The 16,316-nt window shown below is 38.3% G+C and overlaps 1 protein-coding gene across 1 annotated transcript in view; it reads left to right on the forward strand.

Moving 5' to 3' along the window:
* SH3D19 (SH3 domain containing 19) overlaps positions 1 to 16,316 on the forward strand; it is an 84,613-nt gene that overhangs the window by 2,379 nt on the left and 65,918 nt on the right. The window lies entirely within an intron of this gene.

Below are 16,316 nucleotides of genomic sequence, written 5' to 3' on the forward strand. Positions count from 1 at the left end.
CCAGTGGCTGCTGAGGCCTCTCTTGGAGCCCTGGCACTTGCTAGAACCTGCACCAACCTGTTCTGGTACGTTGGTCAAGTAGAGAGCTATTTTCCTTGTTCTCTTTAGTGGATAGGAGCCTGCTGATTCAGCTCACTGGAATGGTTTTGTACAGGTTCTAATGAATGTTGAAGCTGGCACAAGAGAAAGAGAAGGAACATGCAGCGGGAGGGAGGTAAGAGACCATGCCAGCCAGGAGTTAGTTAGGTTGCTGTGAAACTGCAGCCTGCAAGCTGTTAGAGATCCATTCATTTGGGGTTTTTTATTTGGTTGGCTGGGGGCTTGTTTGTTTGGCTGATTTTTTTTGCTGGATTGTACTGGAGGGCTTTTTTGACAGTTTAATGAACTGAAGAGGCTTGCTTAAGCACTAGACAAGTGCCAGAGCTGATGTTAAAACAGGGAATGAAAACCTGGGGACATGAGCAGATGAAATCGGCAGAACCGTCCTTGTTCATGGAGTAGTCACATCTCAGCTGACTTGTCTGCCTGTTCTTACCCCACTACATGTCATCATGATGGAATTGTCTTCTCTGTATTCAAGAAAGCTTTTTAATTAGCATGTTCTGGAAAAACTGGGAGAAGATATTAAGTAGAGCAATTTGAGAATTTTCTGATTAAAAGATTTTCCCTTTGAGAAAATACCAATTGATTATTTTTTTATATGTATAGTTTTTTAAGTACTAGGTAGGAGAACTAGAACACATTCTTTAAAAACTGAGAAGAATAAAAGTAGCTGCATAGGTTCTTTAAACTGAATCAGCTGATCACCTGCTGTGGGAAAGGAAGCCAGCCAGCCTTGTTGGTTTTTTTACTGCAGTGATAATAAGTAAAACAATGTGATTGATTTCTACCCCCCCTTGTTGCATATTTCTGTCACATACGTTATTGCTCTGGGAAGTAATAAAGAACACTGGATTTTTACTGCAGTTTTGGTTTAGAATGTATTTTTATTTGGTTTGTTTTTAATAAAGTGGAAACAAACAAAAAAACCCCACCATAACCACAACCAACAAAAAACAAACTAAAATCCTATTTCCCCAAAGACTTACAGACATTCTCCAGTCTAACTTTGGAACTTAATCTGGCATGCTTTCCTATTTCGACTAGCCTTTGATTCTGTGACTGCTGACTAGAACAAATGGATTTGCATGAAGTTTTTTAGTGAATATAGTAAATCTTATTCACAAACTGCATTGGTTTGTTGTGTGTCTTTGCCGCCGCATTAGGGCTGAGGGAGAATCTCAGTATTCTGATGTTATCTAAAGTGCACAATAAATTTTTAACATATTCAGTATCTGTATTTGAATTCTGGTCAGTGTTCCTTGAGAAAAAATAGCCCATCGTGGATGTGGCAGACATTTCCTTACTTAAAATAAAATTGCCAAATATGGAAGTCAATAATGAAATTTTTTGGAGTTCATAATGAAGAGCTATTGTGATTTGTACTTTAATGTGTGATTAAAAGTACAGATGGTCAATAATACAAGGAAAGGCTTTGACTTAATTTAAATTGCTCTGTTTTACTTATCGCAAATCCTTGTCAGTGGTTTGTTCCCACACAGAGGCTGTAAATTTTGCACGTGAGTTTTGCTATGCTGACTGAAACATCACTGGGGGTTTTTTTGGTTGTTTGGGTGTTTTTGTTTTTCATATTCTGTTGTTCCGTAGAATTCCAGATGCTTTCTGGAGTTTTTTGACTCTTGTGGGTAATTTTAGATAATGGGGTGAAATAATCTATTTTTGGTTTGTTGATTGACTGAGTGCTTTGGGATTTTTTTTTTGCCAAAACAAGATCTAGTTCAGAGTTTGATCAATTCTTTACACTCCCAAAACTCCCACATCAAACTGGCACTGACTTGTTTGGGAAGCTGAGAACAATGAGCTGTGTCCAATATAACAGATTAAGGCTGAATATTTCACTGCTCAACATGTTGGGTAGTTATGGGGGTACATTTGTGTAGTGTATCTGATGAAATTCTGTGAACAGTAATTTGCAGGCATCGTGGACTTTTTACAGATAAATTAAGAATTTGAAAGAAGAATGCTCAGCAGTTGTTCACATCTTAATGCAAAATATGTGTTTGATCTTAAGAAGGAAAGTATAAGATGGTCTGAGATTCTTCATGGAATTCTCAAGTTGGATGATGTCCTTCAGTGTTCACTGGATCATACGTAACATGAACAGCTCAACCTTAGTACTCCCCAAGAGAAAGCATGATTAGGAAAAAGGTGACTGCAAGAGTTATTAATAGTCGCTGTGTTCTTCAGATCTTAACTAAATCTTGTATTTAAGAACTCGAAAGATTTGTGTGTTACCGAAGTCAGCATTTTTCAGCTGGAAACTTCTTTGTCTGCATGCCTGCGTCCTTCAGTGCTGATGTGGAATTTGTTCCACTTGTCAATAGTGAGAGTACCTGTTCATGGTCTCTTATTCAGAGAATAAAAAAAAAAAATCCCAATAGAGTTGATCAACTGTCTTGAATAAATATATAAGTCTACCTATGATCTGCCGGCCAGTCCCCCCTTAAAAAGGGGCCTGGGAGGAGAGTTGGGGGAGTGGGAGTGGCTATTTGTTTTATTTATTTAATCTATTGACTCACAAGTTCCAGAAGTGGTAGAACTGATTGCCAGCTGGGTGTCTCTTCCCTCTTTCTCCTGAGATTCAGTCTGTTTTGTTTTTGTAGTCCCAATGCAGGCTAAAGATCTTCAGTTTTAATAATTGCTTGAGGCACTACCACAGTAAAACGCCTAAAATACAAAGAGCACAAATAATGTAATTCTTCTGTAATAATCTCTTAACTGATGCTAATATGTTGTATCATGTAAGTATTAAAAAGATTATCTGATTAGACCTTTTCTGTAGCCCATTGAAGTTACTGTACACATTTCCAGTAAATTTCATAGTCTTTGAATTTGACTTGCTTGAAGTAAATGTAAGATACTAACTCAATTTTTTTGTGGAAGTTAAATAATGCAGCCTATACATGGAAATCCACCAACATATCTTGACATTCAAGTGTACTGTCAGTGGCAAGAAAAAAAATGTTTGCAGTTAATTGACAAAGAGTATAGACTGAACCACAGAGAATGTATATTGTCTAAAGAAACAGGCTGCTAAAAATGAAGGCTGCTCTAAGGAAAGTGACTTCTGATAGTCAACAAGGGGACTCCCTAGCTAAGGAAGCTCTGGAAGGACAGATAATAATAATAATAAAGTGATGAAATGGATTATCTTCATTTAGCTTATAGCCAAAGCAAGGTACAAAAATGTATCATTGCCTAGGGAGTGGTGAGTTTGTAGCCAAAGAAAATAACCCATTGAATTATGATTGCCTGAAGACCTTGTTGTTAATTGTGTTGCAAGCAATCATTTCCTGTTAAGGTAACAAATAATAAATCTGGGTTGTTGCATAAAGAATGGTGATAAACACAAAGGACAGAATGAGTCATAACCTCTTTGCAACAAGTTTTTATCATAGCGTTTGTGATTTACAGATGGAAAAAACTTGAAAACAAATATTAATTTGTAAATAAATTTGTCGATATTTGCTTTTGACAATATAGCCTTAATTTAAAATCTTGAAACAACAGAGGTGTTGACACTCCATTAAGAACTGATGTAGTTCCATGTGTGTCCTTCCAAAAAGTCTCCCTTACAATATGTGCAGTATGAAAGCAAATTTTATTTTGATAGCATTTAAAGGCATTTGACATAACTTCTTCTGTTGATGCTGATTATCTATAGTTATATACAGTACTTTACATTTAGCATAGTTCAGTTTCTTTGTTTTGATGATTTTGTGTTTGTGGCCATGGGATTGTTGGTTTGATGCTTTTGTGGTTTTGGCCATGGAAATGTTGTCTGGAAGGGAGCTATGGGGTCACCTCATCCAGCCTCCTGCTTGAAGCAGAACTGTTTCCAAGGCTGGATCCATCCAGCCAAGGCTTTGTCCAGCTGTGTCTTGAAAAGTCCCCCAAAAGAGTGGGATTTATTGCCTCTGCAGGTAACCTGCTCCAGTGCTGCACTACTTCCTAGTGAAAGAATTTTTCCTCACGTTCAACCTGAACCTCCCAAGCCACAGTTGCGACCCTTGACCATTGTAATATTGTCCACTTACACCAGGAAGAGTTTGCACTTGGGATCTTTGTTGCTACCCTTCAAGTAGCTGCATGGTGCTGTTACATAGCTGCTTTGCCTCCAGAAGTCCAGCCCCTTCAGCCTTCTCATTGTGTCATCCTGCCTCACTTATTCAGGTTCTGAAACTGTACAAAAATGGAGTGGAAGCACTGGCTTCATTGCTGGCCAGGATTTTTCCCTTCACTTGGAAAACAGCATGCACCAAAGTTACTGAAGCATTCCAACAGCAGACTTGAGAAGACAATGTATTAATATCATCTGTTTATCTGTGGTTTATGTTTGGCAAGCATCCTTCCCTTCAGTGAAGGACAAAAATAAGTTTTGGAGGAAAGCATAGATTTAGTGGTTGATGGCACACAGCAGGAAAACTTCCTTTTTTCCCTCAGCATTGTATGAATTTTGAAAAACACAGGATTTTATGGTCGTCGATATTTTTAAATTGACTGTCTGATGTAGTGCTGTGTTGGATTAACTGCTTCAGGTGGTCAGGTAAATCAGCAGAGATTTGTATGGATTGCATCTATTATTCTAAAAATATCAATTTGACATTCTGACTTGAGAATTTAAAATCTTCTTACAATATTTAATGGAATTCTAAGCAAGATGTTTCAAATATCAACTTGGTCTATGAAGTCTTGCATATGTTATGAAACAAATCTATACCTGCTTTCTATCCTATATATAGCTGTACTTGGGTCCAGCTTGAAGGGCTGGATGAAAGCAAGGCTGAAAATGTTTACACCATAGTAAAAGCTGTATGCAACAGACCTGTTATTTTTCTTCCCTACTGCCTTTTTTTCCCCTCAAGCTTTGTAAGAGGTTGTTGTGTTTATCTAGTGTGTGAGTCACCACCTCAGTCAGCTTGTTGAGGTTTTGGAGAAAATGTGATTGGGTCAGAACATGCAGAAGATTTCAAATGACTGACATTATCACTCCTATAACTAATAGGGTGTACTGCTTCAGCCTTTCGGAACTGTGATAGTAGCCTGTGTGTGCCTCATTGTGCAAACTGAAAAAAACATGGAATAAGAATTTTATAATTTTCATGTCCTTAGGAACATGATACTACATCAGACAAGATCAGACTAGTTCATCTTCTCAGCTAACCCGTTTCTTACATTTGCCTACAAGTGTCTTCAGGAAAGTGTGCAAGAAACATCTCCTAGGGTACAGTTTTTACATCTAAGAGAGGTTCCTTCCCCTCTGCAGTCAGTCTTAGCAACTTCTTGAAGGCTGCATTTGAAAGACCCTGCTAATTACTTGCCAGTGGATTCATCTTTAATGGATTCAATTCCTTTTTGTAATCCACTTACCCTTTTGATCTTCAAATCTTACATGGTGGTAAAGAAAACAATTATCCATTATATAAAATCAGTTACTACCTTTTACATACTGATTGGTATTTTTATTGTGTATTCACTAGTTCTTGAATTATGATGAGAAACTTCTTGTCTATGTTTTGCTTTTTTAATATGGTTTTGAGCATGGTGATATACACTCTTAAAATTGTAGGTAAATTTTCAAGCACTGTTTCCTACAAAGGGGTTTCTGATCCGTTTTTCTTCTGGACCGAATATTGTATGTATTAAACAAGCTGTTAAATGTTTTTCTTCAGCTATAACATTTTGATTCTATTTGTAAGAGGTAAGCTACAATTAGTATCAGTTGTTTTCTTAAGGTGATAAATTTGTATTCATCATGCACTCTGTCTTGCATTAAAACCTGACCACTCACTATCACAGATCTGCACATGAAAATTGATTCAGGTTGCACACATCTGTGTTAAATCATTTACAAGGATTTTTGAGTGAACTGTGCAGCGTGATGTTATTCATTATTAAAATACTGTTGGCTCATCTTGTTGAAGCGATGGGACATAAACGCCTGGAAACAAGCTCAGCATTTTGATAACTTTCTCATAATAAATTGCTCCATCAGCGTGCTGTATTCATTTTATGACTGTCTGCACTGTAAATCTAGGGCCCAGAAACTAATAGAAATGTGAGACTTGGGATCAAAGTAAAAGTTTTGGAAAAAATCTCTCTCCTTCAACTTAGTACTTTGAAAACGACGATGTCAGGTGCCACAGTTAATCTGATAGCAAATGCTGCAAGCTTTTGTCAGTTGTCATAAGCTTGTCAACCATTGTAAGTATGTCTGAAGAAACACCCAGTGACCTCCAGACTGGAATGGTGAAGTTCACCTGAGAACGGAGTTCCTGAGGGTGAGACACCTGCTGTAGTCTACCATGTCCATTGTTTAAACAGTTCAAGACAGTGCTTGGAAGAGTGTCACTACCAGCGTGGGACAGGTATCACTGAACGATGAGAAGGGATAACGCTGCAGACCTCACCTATCCGGCGTTCATGGGCATAACTTCATGATGACAAAATCCATTTTTCCATGCTGGTGTGCAAAGCTTTTCACAGATCACCAACATCATCCCTGGGAAATGCATGGTAGCTGCTTCTGTGACATTAGGCACACTACATTTCTCTAATTGCTCTCCACTAGCTTGATGTTGGTGGATCCATTATCAAGAACTATTTAACTGAGGTCCGTCATTATGGTATTTTACTCTTGGCACAATTGCGACGTAGAGGTACTTATTAGTGTATTTACAGAGGTTGGATGCCTCTGACATGACCCCTAGGGCTTTTTGGTGTGTACACAGGAGTGGGAAGAGAAGAGGTCTGGGAGTGCGTGGGAGGAAAGGTATTTCTCCAAAGTACTGAAGAGCTCTGGCATTACGAGAATGCCCAGGAACCCTGGGTTTATCTGTGGTAAACACAGCATCTTGCTTTCTTTTGAGGGCTTCTGGATGCTTATGGCTTTGCCATCCTTTTGCTTGGTCATTTGAAGTGGCTTTATGGTTTTTGAAGCTTCTCATTGCACAGTAGGGAAACTGCTTTATGTTACCATGACTAGCAACTGAATGGATGGAATTTACATTTAGAAGACTGACGACAAGATGCACTAGCCTGGTGTCAAGGCTAGAAGCAGCTTTAAAAATACTTTCATAAAAGCTGATTTTTCTATTCTGCATTTTTTGAGAGACTGGTACAAGGAGGAAGTACAATTGTTAAACGTGTGGAAAAACAGATGAGAAAGCTCTGTGAAATACTGTCATTTCACAGGAGCCCAGAGACTGATGCTGTCACCTTTTGTCTAAAGTACAAGGACCACATGTGAAGAATGAAAGGTGTATGAATCGAATACGAGTTGTTGTTTATAAGGCATTTCTTAGAATTGTGACTTAGAGCTTTCATTTTGTATACAGAGAAACTACAGTATTTTTATTATGATTTGTATGTGTTTTGTAAATTGTGCTGGATTAAATCATGTTTTCAGTTTTTAAAAATTAATACACCAAGCTGTGTGTTGTGAACAGTAGTATTTTTGCTGAGCATGCTTGAAGTTCTTACGAAGTGGTATTGGAGCCTGGTGCTCTGGAAGGGTTGGATGCCTCTCTTTCATCACAGCAGGTGCTCTTTCTGTTCTGTGGCCTGCTGTTTTCTTACTGTCCCACTCTTTTTTCCTCCTGTCTTCCTTCTTTTTTTTTCTTTTTTTTTTTTTCTTGTATAAAACATTGTTATCTTCTTGTGTTTTGGAGCTTGAGAGGATACCTGTATGTCCCTCACTGGCTGGGCAAGTGGATCTGTGTTAGGAAGGTAATGGCACTGATGTCCAGTGGCTGCATCTTTCAGTCCTTGTCACAGTCAATGAAGACCTGTGGGGCTTCCTCAGAAATCCTCAGCTCTTTGGCACCCTTGCTGATTAACCAGTGCTCCCACTGTTCGAATTGGCCTTTCATTTCAAACTCCTGTCTCAAGCTGTAGTAAGATCCTAATATAGTGTTGGTCAGATGAGTCTGCACAGCTTCATTTTCCCATGGATGCGAAAGACGTGGCTACTTAATGGCCAGATTTAGTGCACAGACAGGTCTTCTGCAGGAGGTGAAATCACACTGCAAGGAATCCAGCTGTACATAGTGACTTCTGGTCAGGATGGTCCTCAAGGACCAAAGGTGACATGTATATAGATGTACACACACATTACACCAGTAATAAAGGAGCCTGAGGTACCTTAAAGGGAATTTGGTAGATGTTTAACATTTAGCTTTGCATAGATGTGGATAAACTCATCTCATACCTCAGTAAAATGTCTTCAGAATGCCAGGTGACTCACGTGTTAAAAAAATGAATTTTGGATGCTGATCTCTACATTATCAAATGATATGCATTAAAATATGACATGTTTCAAGAATAGACAAGTGCTGGGCTTCCTGTTTTGTGGAATACTAGCCTGGAGTTGCACAGCTTTCAAGTGTGTGCTCAAAGCTAATGGATGAGGGTTATCTCAGGTTGCAACAATTTATTGGTACATACATTATTAAATCAACTTTTTACACCTTTGAATTAATCCCTTTTATGATGTTTCTAGATCTTGTAATCTTTATTTTATGGTAAAGCACAAGAGACCTTTTTGGGAATGATCCATTTTGTTGTGCATGTGAGAAGCAATTGCTACATTCCCTTATCAGAATTTTTTATTTCTGTGTTACTGTTGGACAGAATTACCAATGTCACTGGAGGAAAATACTTTGTTAATAGGCTAATTTCAAATGCATTTCTGCAGAAAATCAGTACTTGTAAAAAACAGTTAAGGTTTAAGAATGTTCTCTTGTTAGGTGCCTGTATGTGGACTGGGTGAACAGTTTGATGATTCTTTTATCATAAATAGTGACAAGGGACCACGAAATATTCCAAGAACAAGCTATTGAGTATTTCAGCGGTATCTTAAGAGAAGTAAATATTGTTATTTGCCTGGTATGTTTCTTCTAGTTTTATAGAGCTTGTTCTTTTATGGTTGAGTGTGTTACAATCTTTTAATAAGTTATTTTCTTTTTCTGTGTGTCTTTTCATCCCCCTAATCTCAAATTTCCTCTCCAAGTGCAGACCTGTGGACTTAGCTGCACTCACCATAATGTCTAATTCCTAAACTGGAAGCACTGTCGTCACTATTGCTGTTACTGGCTTCATAAAATGAAATAATCTAGAAAGGATTTTTTCTTGTTTGTTTTAAAGCTGAATTAGTTTCCTATGATACAGAAGTAGAAATATCTTCTGCTGAGTTGTTATTCAGCACTTCATTGTGAATCCATGTCTCGCCTGCCTAAGTAAGATTTAACTTCCATGTGCATAATGCATAAGATTACACTGGAGACATTTGTTGTTGAGGTTTGCCATCTCAACAGTAAAAACATATTGTTTTGGATAAGCAAATTCAGAAAACTTTTTATTGTGCAATGGGACAGGATTGTTGGGTTGGCAAGGAGAGTGGGAAGGGGAAAATTTGCTAAGTGTTTTACATCCAAGAATAAATATTCTTATTATATAGCATAGTAGATGGAGATTCTGGCTTTTGAAAGTAATAAGGTAGGGTGGGATTTCTCAAAAATGGTAAATGATTATCTGAAACGTATACTACAAATGCTGTTTCTACAACACATGGTTTTTTACTGTGTAGGTCAAAGGAAATTGTTTAAATGGTGGAAGTAATATCCCCTGCAGTTATAGCCTCAAATTACCCTGCCTGTGGCCAGAACGCACAAGTTTAGGAAACTTTCATTCAACTGAGAAAAATCCAAAACAAACGAGCCAAATGTCCTGTAGAAAACTTAAAGTAAATGGTGCTTTTTATATTACTTTTAGAAAGCTTTTTGTCATGATTGTCATCGTCACTCAGCAGCAGTGCTTTTCTGTGCGTATCTTAGGTCTCCAGGCATGGAGTGTCCCCCTAATTAGTGTGGTAAGGAGCATCTTGTGATGGGTAAGTGTACTTAGCATAGGTGCTCAAAGCTGGAGGCCCTTTTGGTGCTGCATGTGCTTGTCCACAAGCAGGGCAAACCCCCGAGGAGAAAAATAATGGAATACATTTGGATCTTGCATATGGAGTATCAGTGTTTATAAGAGGGTCTGTTAATACAGTGTAAGAACCACAAGCTTATTCACACATCTAACTGTATTGCATTTATTGCATGTTATGTATCAGCACCCTATGGCATACTGGAAGACTGAGCTCTGTTGTCTAGTTGAGGAATATGCAGAGCCCCTGCAGACAGGCTCAGTCTCTGATCTGGGAGCAAAAAGATAGTGCCATGGTCTTGAAAGGTAACTTCCTTTTACTGACAGTGCTAGCAACATCAGAGAAATGTTTTTTCAGGAATGTACATCTAACATTTCTGAAATGCCTAGAGAGGAAGGTGTTTTGTGGTTGTAAATCTTTTGTCTATCAAAAAGTTGAGTCATGAAAGTATCAAAAATATGAAGTAGTGGGGCTCATCTTGAGTAGCTCCCACTGTGATTCTGGCAGTCTGTGGATCCCTGTGTCTGCTTGTACCTGAAGTACATAATCTAAGAACTACATGGCACTGATCAGCTGTGATGTCTTATATGAAGATTTAGGAATTTGTACTTCCAGGAGTTGCTCATTTCTTGAAAATGAGCTTTAGAAACAAATGTATCCTAAATTTCCCTCTTAAACAAGTGTGGTAAAAGGTGCAAGTGTGGCAACATGCTGCATGTATTTGATTGCTTATATACTTCGTTTATCATTCACAACCTGAGAACAAGACCAATTCCTGGTGCTGAGTTTGGTCTAGATTCTTATAACATGGACCTTTTAGAGAAGCGCTGAGAGCTTCCACAGTCTGTTTCCTTTCTCGCTTGTTTCTGCATCAGTCCTACTCTTACGCTGGCATGTATGTTCACACTGATGCATGCACACTCCTGCTGTTGCAATGCGGGAGTAACATAGGAGCAAAAACGAGGGAGTGGAAATTCAGTGGCACAAAAACAGATTGGCAGCAAATGTAGCACTGGCATATGTCGCCTCTGTGGTCCAGTAAATTCTTTTTTCACTTACATATTGTACAAATGCACAAAAGGCTTTAAAGGTGACTATTGTTAATCTCTTTAGCAAGCTAAAGAATATGGTCTTTGAATAATCACAAGCTTTATGGTTTTCAGTAGGTTTTGAGGTAAAATACACAACCACAGGGGTTCAATGCATTCTTAGCTGTGTGTTGGGGTCCCCCTCCCCCAGCCATATATCAGTCATGCTTAAGGGTGGGTATAAAAAGCATTACTCCAAGTATAAAAAACTGTAGGAATGTTTTGTGCTTACAAGACTCAGTTACTGTTTAGTATTAAAACTGACAGACTAGTGTCATCTCATTTGGGCGTTATACTGTATTTTTTTTTTTCCCCGCAATGTACTGCTCTGGAATTCAGCAGCATACCACAGAATTTAAAGCAAGTATAAAAACTGTCTGCCTTTACAATTATAAACTTTGAGTGTGTCCTGTTTTTATGGCCTTTTGGAATAAAGGGAAGGCTATACATAAACTAAATGAAAAATGTTTCTTCCAACCCTCTCATTAATCTCTCCTTAGGCCTTCTGCCTTTTAAACAACTGATAAGGGACACTGCTGTTACAATACTAAAATACATGAATAAATGTTCAGTTTTATGGGGTTTGTTGTATAGCAGTTCCTAGTAAAATTGAGTGAAATTTATAGTCAATTATATACAGTGGAATTAATTTACGTTGTTCTGAGAGAAGCGCTAAAGGGAAGGAAGAGTCGCCGTGAGCTGCAGTGTGCCTTAACAGAATGGAAGACAAAAAGATTGCAAAGTCAATGGCAGTTATTGCTTATCTCAGTGCAAACAGAGCAACTAGCATTGAAAATCCTGCACAAATGCAGATTATTTTTCTTTCCCTAGCAAATGTGCAGTTTAGTTTGAGTGATGGCTCTGTCTACATTGGCAATTTGAAATGGAGATTTTGGGCTCTTGATTTAATGCAATTGGCTAACAGGGACTATTGCACCATTTGGCCACAATGATGATAGGAGCCATCACATTTCTACATGATGCCTTGTAATGCTGCTGCATCATTCTCAGCATGGAGGTTTGTTAAGGCCTGGGAGCTTACAGAAGTGAGTTCATTGGGGATTAATGCATTCCAGTCAGGGCAGTTGTACAGCCTCTTTCAACTATTGCCTATTCTCAGAATATGACTTAGCTGTATATTTTGTATTTTGATGTTGCCAGCACTGCTTAAGAGCCCACTGTTCCCATTGCCTGGTTTATCTAGAGGTTTGTCTTGTTACAGAAGTATTGTTATGAGTGTCTCCTGCTACTTTTCATTGTGAAACCACTGTTGTGCCATCAGAGGCTAAAAAGAGCCAGCTGGTTCCTCTAAATACAAGTGAAGAGTGTTGTGATGTCCTGCCCCTTCTGGTGGTGGCTCAATTCAAGACTCATAATTAAGGTGAAAAATACAGAATTTCCCAGAAATGGCATGTCCTCCCTTGGCTTCAGTTCATTCAACTGAATGAACAGTTCATTCAGCCAATTCAGCTTTTAAGGGAGACCAAGCAGTGGGATGGGATTAAGAGCAGGAACTTACCTGCCTTGGGAGGCAGTTCCATTGGAAGTTCCCCAGTTGTTTTGAAAGTTCGAAGCGGCAGAATGTGTGTTAACTTTCCACTAATTTTCCAACAGTATTTCATGTTTATACTTAAATTTTTTTCTAGTGAGAGAACACTTTTCAGTTTAAGTCACTCTTAGCAACGAGATACTTTGAAAAGCTTGCAAAATAAACAGAGGAAAACAATGGCTCTGTTTGGTGTGAGTTGCCTTTTTCCTTTTCTTTGCTTGTCTTCTAGAGACAAAAGTGAATCCCCTAAAAACTATTGTTTTCTTCTTTAGTGGTCTTTTTGGCAAAACCTACTCTGAGTTTGTGGACCAATTGAAATAATGTTGAGTAAGGTATTTTTTTCCTGATGGTTATGTTTGTGTTTTCCTTGAGAAGAAAAATCATATTAAAAGCAAACAAACAAGATCATTTTCCCATGCTCGAAGGGTAAAAGAATCACCAGTTAAAGAAAAGTGACCCTTTCTAAAGCAACTGGAACATGGCCTTTCTGTCTGCTGCTCAGTCTTTCAATGCTGAAAAAAGGCATAACATGTCCATGCTATTGATGAAATATAGACAGCACGATTTTGTAAATAAACACTAGATTTGCAGAACAGTTGTGGTATGAATAACAGATCTTTGTGTCCTGATGTTTTCCTTAATTTTTCTGCAGTGCTTAAAACTTGGCACCAGTCTTCCCTACCTCAGCCAGGAGTCTCTGACTTCTTCTATCTCATCTGCTCCACCTGCCAGCTCCCTGCTTTCTTGCACTGTACCCTGCTGCTGAACAAGGATAATGTGTTTCTCTTGCACTGGCTGTATTTGTGTAAGGACAGCAAAGATTTTGTAAAGAGTAGATGCTAGTATGAAACAGAGAAAATCTCTTAAGGTATGGACTGCAGGAGGTTGAGGGATGGTTGATTCGTATGAACTGAGAGACTGCACATCTCTGACTATGCGAATTGTGGATTGAAGGACAGGTAGAAAGAGCTTTTATCTGTCTGTGGAAGAACCAGCTCTGTGGTGTATGTCTGTGATACCTGAGCTGTCTGAACTACCTGGCAAAAAACTGCCATAGAAAATTAGAGAGGTGATAGCACCTCACCACATCTAGGGCAGTTATCAGTAAATTGAGAACAGACCTGCTGTGTTAGCACAAAGCCCAAACTACACTGTTTCCTCTGCCAGGTTAGGGAGATTATGCTAATTTTCACGAACAGTTCATTAGCCAAAATAAACTTGAAATGAAGCAATACACTTCTCTAGTTTGTATTAGCTGCTTAAGAATTCCTAACCTGTTTGACTACAGCTATTATATTTATACATACACAGTAAGGAATTGTATTACTTTAGCAATGCAAGGAAAGGGAGATCAGTGTCTCATCTGTGGAAGCTTGTGTCTGGAAGGTAGTATCTGTCACTTGAAGTGGAATTTTTTCCTGTAAATTTCCCATGCCAGAGTGCAGGCTGCCCTGTTTCTTCATTGTGCATGCAGACGTGCTGTGTTTGCTCTAATCTGACGTGCGGTTTTGGCTTCCAGAGTTACGAATTAAAGGATATACAGTGTTGTGCTAGAAGGACATAATGGCCATTAATGTTCGATAGCAATTTATGTCTTTGATAGAGAGGAAGATCTGTAGTGCAGGATTTGACTTTCAAGTCTTTGCATCTATATGGTCTTCTTGCTTATTTCTGTTGGAAAAGATTACAAAGAGATCTCTCATTTGCTGAGGTAACATGTATAGAGTAAAAGGCAATCAACTATGGGCGTGGACTTTTGTGACCCAACTTTTGCAAGCCAAGGATTTGCCTTTGGAATGCAGGAATGGGATCTGCATGTGTGGGTGTTTAAATGTAACAACATATTTATGTGTTTGTGGGGAGGGAAAAAAAAAAAGGGTTGTCTATTTCTTCTGGTCTTTCAGAATTATAGAGGTGTGTGACATTGAGTTGGTGCTTGTATGTAATGCCAAAAAAGAGCATATAGAATTGCAAAATTTAAGAACTGAAAGATTCAGCTCTTTGAGTCTCTTGTTGCACTTCATAGTAAATCAAATTTAAAAGATCAAGTTCACAATAACCTTAAATAGGTACCAGTTTTATTTCTACTTTAAAATACTAACTGCCTGCTTGTAGGATTACATTTCCCTTTGTTCACTTAAGCAAGACCAGCGTGCATGTGGATGATGTGCTTTCGCTAAGTTTAGCAGTAAATAAAATGTGTAAAAACAAAGCTAATATTTCCTGTTTCAACATTTCAATAAAACAAAAGGAAAAAGGGAATCGCATTGACTTCCTGAAGGAGCAGGTTGCAGCGTGGTGGCCAGGCTGCGGTGGATTTGCAAACGGGTGTGTGCTCAGGGGAGAGCTCCCAGATGCTGCGTTTACCTGGGCTCTGTCTCCTTTTCTTCCTTCTCACTGGCTTATTCACATGATCTTTTTAGAAGTGGGGAGATTTTGTCTGAATACTGTTTGATCATGAGTGCATACATTGCAGGCAACACTGACAACAAGCAACAGGTGGCAAGCAGGTTTCAGTAGGAAGTCCTACCTTATTTTTTTCGGTGCTCACAGGTTAGGAGGGTCCATGAACAAACTGTAAGGATGGAAGGAGCCTTTCTGTGTGTGTTTGAACTGCTGCTGCAGCTCTGGTTTGAACTATACCATGCTGTTTCTACCTAACAGAGTAGCACACGGTGTGATGAAATGGAGATTGCTGTGAGTCAGAACACAATAAATTATACACTGTGTGGCTATGACAGCTCAATAAGAGCACCTGTGGATGGAAAAAACATTAGATACTTCTTTGGGTACTGTTAACATGCAATAATTTTTTTGCAGCTTTAATGAGAACAGTCAAATGAGCACATGAAACTTTGAGAGGAAAATATTTATTCTGTACATGAGAGAAAACTATACAAACGTGCTATCAAGAGAACAAATTTTCTTTCAAATGCAGAGCTTTAAGGTTAAAAATACAATCTCTGAGTATGAAATTTTTTTAGGAAGACTTATTATTCTGTACAGACAAGCCTTTCAGCAAGGTGTTTACCAGCACAAGAAAAATAGCTTTCTGTTTAAAATACACATAGGGGGAATCAGAAGCAAAATTACCATGGTCAGTGGGAATTATATATAGGTGTAAGAATATCTTTCTAATTGCATAGTGGATCTTTCTGTAGTAAATTATTAAAACCCTCTCTAATTTTAGGATATATGTATTTTAGAAGGACACAAATCTCAATTATTTCTTTCAGATAGTTCAAAAGTCATGCAGTAGGAGATATTCTGGACTTACAATATAACTGATAATATGTGAATTCTAATAACACAACACAGTGATTACATCGTAATGCTTGTATGATAATCTTAACTCTTAGGAGAAGTATTTTATACTTCCTTTGCATATCAGAGCTTTCAAAAATAAATAAACAAAGCAAGCTTAGAAATGTATGTGAGATGACTTTAGCAGCTGATAAATTGTTCAGCAAAAGAAGTTTATCTGAGTTGATATTGTTGTGCTGTGTGAATTTTTATTTGCAGGTCAGTCTCATTAGTGCAGATAAGCCACTTGAAATACTCACAGGTTAAACAAAACCTTTTCTAAAAACACAGAATGATTCAGGATCTAGAACACCCAGAAGTGGAAGAGTTA

The sequence above is a fragment of the Patagioenas fasciata genome, chromosome 4, assembly GCF_037038585.1.
Source record: "Patagioenas fasciata isolate bPatFas1 chromosome 4, bPatFas1.hap1, whole genome shotgun sequence".
NCBI lineage: Eukaryota > Metazoa > Chordata > Aves > Columbiformes > Columbidae > Patagioenas > Patagioenas fasciata.